Raw genomic sequence first — 6,699 nt, forward strand, 5'->3', positions numbered from 1 at the left:
AGCATAATGACGACTATTAATTAACATGGTTGGAGGAAATGAACGATAGACAACGAACTAATGGAAAATGAAAAAATGAAAATGAAATAAAGAAGACGGAGTCGGAAAGATACCAGAGTAAGGAAACTTCTTCATTCTTCTTAATGCCTTTAACCCTTTAGTGTTTGCATTATTCTACCAAAATTAATGCTTCTTCATCCACATTGTTTTGAACTAATCATGGATTATCTTGTAGCTATGAGAATTTGATGAGGTAGCTGTTAATTTTTAAAGCGATATTGTAGGGCTGGTGTGAGAGACCAGATGTGGCCATATTGAACATAAAACAGGCAGAATACTTTTGGCCGGACATGGCCAGTTTGAACATAAAACAGGCAGAATAATTTTGGCCAGATATGGCCAGTTTGATCATAAAACAGGCAGAATACTTTTGGACAGATATGGGCAGTTTGAACATAAAACAGGCAGAATACTTTTGGCCGGATATGGCCAGTTTGATCATAAAACAGGCAGAATACTTTTGGCCAGATATGCCAGTTTGATCATAAAACAGGCAGAATACTTTTGGCCAGATATGGCCAGTTTGATCATAAAACAGGCAGAATACTTTTGGCCAGATATGGCCAGTTTGAACATAAAACAGGCAGAATACTTTTGGCCAGATATGGCCAGTTTGATCATAAAACAGGCAGAATACTTTTGGCCAGATATGGCCAGTTTGAACATAAAACAGGCAGAATACTTTTGGCCGGATATGGCCAGTTTGATCATAAAACAGGCAGAATACTTTTGGCCAGATATAGTCAGTTTGAACATAAAACAGGCAGAATACTTTTGGCCAGATATGGCCAGTTTGAACATAAAACAGGCAGAATACTTTTGGCCAGATATGGTCAGTTTGAACATAAATCAGGCAGAAAACTTTTGGCCAGATATGGCCAGTTTGAACATAAAATCAGGCAGAAAACTTTTGGCCAGATATGGCCAGTTTGAACATAAAACAGGCAGAATACTTTTGGCCGGACATGGCCAGTTTGAACATAAAACAGGCAGAATACTTTTGGCCAGATATGGCCAGTTTGATCATAAAACAGGCAGAATACTTTTGGCCGGATATGGCCGGTTTAAATGCTAAAGTGTTAACCCTCTAACGCGGAGTATAGTCCACTTATAATTGAATTCCATGTCGCATAGTTTTTGGCTTCTGTACTTATACTCTGCCATGAATGTCCCCCTGTCTCTAGTTCCTTTTGTGTTGATCTCCACCACGAGTTCCTAGGCCCGCCTCTCCTTCTATATCCATCTGTGGAGTATAGGCCACTTATAGTTGAATTCCATGTCACATAGTTTTTGGCTTCTGTACTTAAGTAGCTTGCTTACCAACCACATGGTTCTGGGTTCAGTCCCACTGTGTGGCACCTTGGGCAACTATTTACATCAAAAAGGTGCTTTTTTCCTATGAAAATCCCTATTTTTTACGATTTTTTTACTGCTGTGTCGCCATTTTTCGGTGTATTTCAACCAGAAAAATGTTCACTTAAAGAGAATAACAAGCTACATAATGCAAAATTTTTACTTTTCAAAAATTCCAATTCTAAAGGGTTGAAACAAATCTAAGCAACGCCGGGCGATACTGCTAGTTTATACATATAGATACATCTGTATTTATGTGCATTCATACGTATATGCCTTTATGGATGATGGAAGCACTCCATTGGTTCCGACGACGAGGGTTCCGGTTGATCCGATCAACGGAATAGCCTGCTCATGAAATTAATGTGTAAGTGGCTGAGCACTCCACAGACACGTGTACCCTTAACGTAGTTCTCGGGGATATTCAGCGTGACACAGAGAGTGACAAGGCCGGCCCTTTGAAATGTTCAAACAGGTACAACAGAAACAGGAAGTAAGAGTGAGAGAAAGTTGAGGTGAAAGAGTACAGCAGGGTTTGTCACCACCCCCTGCTGGAGCCTCGTGGAGCTTTTAGGTGTTTTCGCTCAATAAACACTCACAACGCCCGGTCTGGGAATTGAAACCTGTGCAGGTGGCACGTAAAAAGCACCCACTACACTCACGGAGTGGTTGGCGTTAGGAAGGGCATCCAGCTGTAGAAACTCTGCCAGATCAGACTGGAGCCTGGTGCGGCCTTCTGGCTTCCCGGATCCCCGGTCGAACCGTCCAACCCATGCTAGCATGGAGAACGGACGTTAAACGATGATGATGATGATGATGATGATCCTACGACCGCGAGTCCGCTGCCCTAACCACTGGGCCATTGCGCCTCCACATGCCTTTATACACACACACACACACACACACATAGGAACATAACAATATCTAATATATTTTCCTGACAGTCATATATCTTAAAACATCTATTCACTTAAACATATATTTATATAAATACTATTTCCTTTTCGTTTTCAGAACCATCAAGGCAAACTAGAAGCTGACAAAATGCAGAAAACTTTATCAGAATCAAAGAATCTATGAATCTGGGAAAAGTGTCTGGTTGTCCATAGCGCTGCCACATTGCTGGGTTTGTTCTTTCAAAAGAGAATATCTCACTCCGAATGAGATTTGCAAATAAACGTTGCAATTCTTTATAAAATGCATTTATTTGTGTTCTGTTATTTCTTTGTTTTTTTTGCATCTTTATCTTGTATCTTTTGTTTTTGTATTTTATTGCCTTTCTTGGTGTTCTTATTTCTTTGCTGCCCACAAGGGGCTAAACACAGAAGGGACAAAGAAGGACAGACAAAAGGGATTAAGACGATTGTATCGACCCCAATGCATAACTGGTACTTATCTAATTGACCCCTAAAACGATGAAGGGCAAAGTCGACCTCGGCGGAATTTGAACTCAGAACATAGTGGCAGATGAAATACCTATTTCTTTACTGACTACCACAAGGGGCTAAACACAACCGAGAGGACAAACAAGGACACAACAACAGATTAAGTCGATTATATCAACCCCAGTGCATAACTGGTACTTATATTAATTGACCCCGAAAGGATGAAGGGCAAAGTCGACCTCGGAGGAATTTGACTCAGAACGTAGCGGCAGACGAAATACCTATTCTTTACTACAACTACCCACAAACGGCTAAACACAGAGAGGACAAACAAGGACAGACAAATAGATTAAGTCGATTATATCAACCCCAGTGCATAACTGGTACTTATTTAATTGACCCCGAAAGGATGAAAGGCAAAGTCGACCTCGGCGGAATTTGAACTCAGAACGTAGTGGCAGATGAAATACCTATTTCTTTACTACCCACAAGGGGCTAAACACAGAGAGGACAAACAAGGACACACAAACAGATTAAGTCGATTATATCAACCCCAGTGCATAACTGGTACTTATTTAATTGACCCCGGGGAAGGATGAAGGGCAAAGTCGACTCGGCGGAATTTGAACTCAGAACGTAGCGGCAGACGAATACCTATTCTTTACTACCCACAGGGGCTAAACACAGAGAGGACAAACAAGGACACACAAACAGATTAAGTCGATTATATCAACCCCAGTGCATAACTGGTACTTATTTAATTGACCCCGAAAGGATGAAGGGCAAAGTCGACCTCGGCGGAATTTGAACTCAGAACGTAGTGGCAGATGAAATACCTATTTCTTTACTACCCACAAGGGGCTAAACACAGAGAGGACAAACAAGGACACACAAACAGATTAAGTCGATTATATCAACCCCAGTGCATAACTGGTACTTATTTAATTGACCCCGAAAGGATGAAGGGCAAAGTCGACCTCGGCGGAATTTGAACTCAGAACGTAGTGGCAGATGAAATACCTATTTCTTTACTACCCACAAGGGGCTAAACACAGAGAGGACAAACAAGGACACACAAACAGATTAAGTCGATTATATCAACCCCAGTGCATAACTGGTACTTATTTATTGCCCCGAAAGGATGAAGGCAAAGTCGACCTCGGCGGAATTTGAACTCCAGAACGTAGTGGCAGACGAAATACCTATTTCTTTACTACCACACAAGGGGCTAAACACAGAGAGGACAAACAAGGACAGACAAAAGATTAGTCGATTATATCAACCCCAGTGCATAACTGGTACTTATTTAATTGACCCCGAAAGGATGAAGGGCAAAGTCGACCTCGGCGGAATTTGAACTCAGAACGTAGTGGCAGATGAAATACCTATTTCTTTACTACCCACAAGGGGCTAAACACAGAGAGGACACAAGGACACACAACAGATTAGTCGATTATTCAACCCCAGTGCATAACTGGTACTTATTTAATTGACCCCGAAAGGATGAAGGGCAAAGTCGACCTCGGCGGAATTTGAACTCAGAACGCGTAGTGGCAGATGAAATACCATTTCTTTACTATCCACAAGGGGCTAACACAGAGAGGACAAACCAGGATAGACAAATGATTTAAGTCGATTATATCAACCCCAGTGCATAACTGGTACTTATTTAATTGACCCCGAAAGGATGAAAGGCAAAGTCAACCTCGGCGGAATTTGAACTCAGGACGTAGCGGCAGACGAAATACCTATTTCTTTACTACCCACAAGGGGCTAAACACAGAGAGGACAAACAAGGACACACAAACAGATTAAGTCGATTATATCAACCCCAGTGCATAACTGGTACTTATTTAATTGACCCCGAAAGAATGAAAGGCAAAGTCGACCTCGGCGGAATTTGAACTCAGAACATAGCGGCAGATGAAATACCTATTTCTTTACTACCCACAAGGGGCTAAACACCGAGAGGACAAACAAGGACAGACAAACAGATTAAGTTGATTATATCGACCCCAGTGCATAACTGGTACTTATTTAATTGACCCCGAAAGGATGAAGGGCAAAGTCAACCTCGGCGGAATTTGAACTCAGAACGTAGCGGCAGACGAAATACCGCTAAGCATTTTGCCCCGTGTGTTAACAATTCTGCCAGCTCACCACCTTGGTGTTCTTGTTGTACTGGGGGCATGCTGAAAGAAGACAGGCCTTGAAAGCACTTTACCTGTGCATGCTGGCTCCACTCTCTCTCTCTTTTACTCTTTTACTTGTTTCAGTCATTTTGACTGCGGCCATGCTGGAGCACCGCCTTTAGTCGAGCAAATCGACCCCAGGACTTATTCTTTGTAAGCCCAGTACTTATTCTATCGGTCTCTTTTGCCGAACCGCTAAGTAACGGGGACATGAACACACCAGCATCGGTTGTCAAGCAATGCTAAGGGGACAAACACAGACACACAAACATACACATACACACACACATATATATATATATACATATATACGACAAGCTTCTTTCAGTTTCCGTCTACCAAATCCACTCACAGTCATTGGTCGGCCCGGGGCTAAAGCAGAAGACACTTGCCCAAGATGCCACGCAGTGGGACTGAACCCTGAACCATGTGGTTGGTTAGCAAGCTACTTAGCACCACCCCACTCCTGCACCTATATACATATACGACGGGCTTTTTCTTTAGTTTCCGTCTACCAAATCCACTCCAAAGGCATTGGTCGGCCCGGGGCTAAAGCAGAAGGACACTTGCCCAAGATGCCACGCAGTGGGACTGAACCCTGAACCATGTGTTTGGTTAGCAGCTACTTACCACACAGCCACTCCTGCACCTATATACATATATACGACGGGCTTCTTTCAGTTTCCGTCTACCAAATCCACTCACAGTCATTGGTCGGCCCGGGGCTAAAGCAGAAGACACTTGCCCAAGATGCCACGCAGTGGGACTGAACCCTGAACCATGTGGTTGGTTAGCAAGCTACTTAGCACACAGCCACTCCTGCACCTATATACATATATACGACGGGCTTCTTTCAGTTTCCGTCTACCAAATCCACTCACAAGGCATTGGTCGGCCCGGGGCTAAAGCAGAAGACACTTGCCCAAGATGCCACGCAGTGGGACTCAACCCTGAACCATGTGGTTGGTTAGCAAGCTACTTACCACACAGCCACTCCTGCACCTATATACATATATACGACGGGCTTCTTTCAGTTTCCGTCTACCAAATCCACTCACAAGGCATTGGTCAGCCCGGGGCTAAAGCAGAAGACACTTGCCCAAGGTGCCACGCAGTGGGACTGAACCCGGAACCATGTGGTTGGTTAGCAAGCTACTTACCACACAGCCACTCCTGCACCTCCACTGTTCACTCATATTTTAGACTAAGACCACAACTTCCTCTCACCCTTTCTTCTGTTGGCCTGCTCGCTTAGCCAGCAGGGTGGCGTCATTTGAGGGCTAAAACAATGCGAAGTACATTGTGACCAGCGATGTGTAGCAGCATCTGATAGCCTGGTCGGATTACGGTGATCATGGTGATATTTATATACACATACACACACACACACACATTTATATCTGATGAAAAGTCCTGTTAGGAGCCAGGAAACTTTAAGTAGCCCAGAATCTGAATCGAACTGTTTTAATCCATACATACATGGTGGCTGCCCCATCGTTATCAAGTATGGCCATTGCACGAAGCTTAATCAATGTTGCCATCGTGCAATGCCTATGCAAGAAGATTTTTTTTTTTAAAGTGAGGAAAGGCTGTGCACTGAGTCAATCCCACTCACTAATCAACAGCAGCCATAATCCGAAAAGAAGAACAAGTCAACATCATCGGTAACCACTGAGCCGCAGGTTTTATGTCGAAGTTATCCCAGTTAT

The 6,699-nt window shown here is 43.4% G+C and overlaps 1 protein-coding gene across 1 annotated transcript in view; it reads left to right on the forward strand.

Moving 5' to 3' along the window:
• Positions 1 to 2,615, forward strand: part of LOC115225950 (extensin-like) — a 13,482-nt gene extending 10,867 nt beyond the window's left edge. The window contains exons 6-7 of the mRNA XM_036514931.1: positions 1 to 117; positions 2,428 to 2,615. The exon at positions 1 to 117 is cut by the window's left edge and continues 775 nt beyond it. The gene's annotated coding sequence lies outside the window, so the exon portion shown is untranslated. The remainder of the gene's footprint in view (positions 118 to 2,427) is intronic.
• The last annotated feature ends 4,084 nt before the right edge of the window (positions 2,616 to 6,699 follow it).

Source organism: Octopus sinensis, linkage group LG29 (assembly GCF_006345805.1).
Source record: "Octopus sinensis linkage group LG29, ASM634580v1, whole genome shotgun sequence".
In the NCBI taxonomy this organism is placed as follows: domain Eukaryota; kingdom Metazoa; phylum Mollusca; class Cephalopoda; order Octopoda; family Octopodidae; genus Octopus; species Octopus sinensis.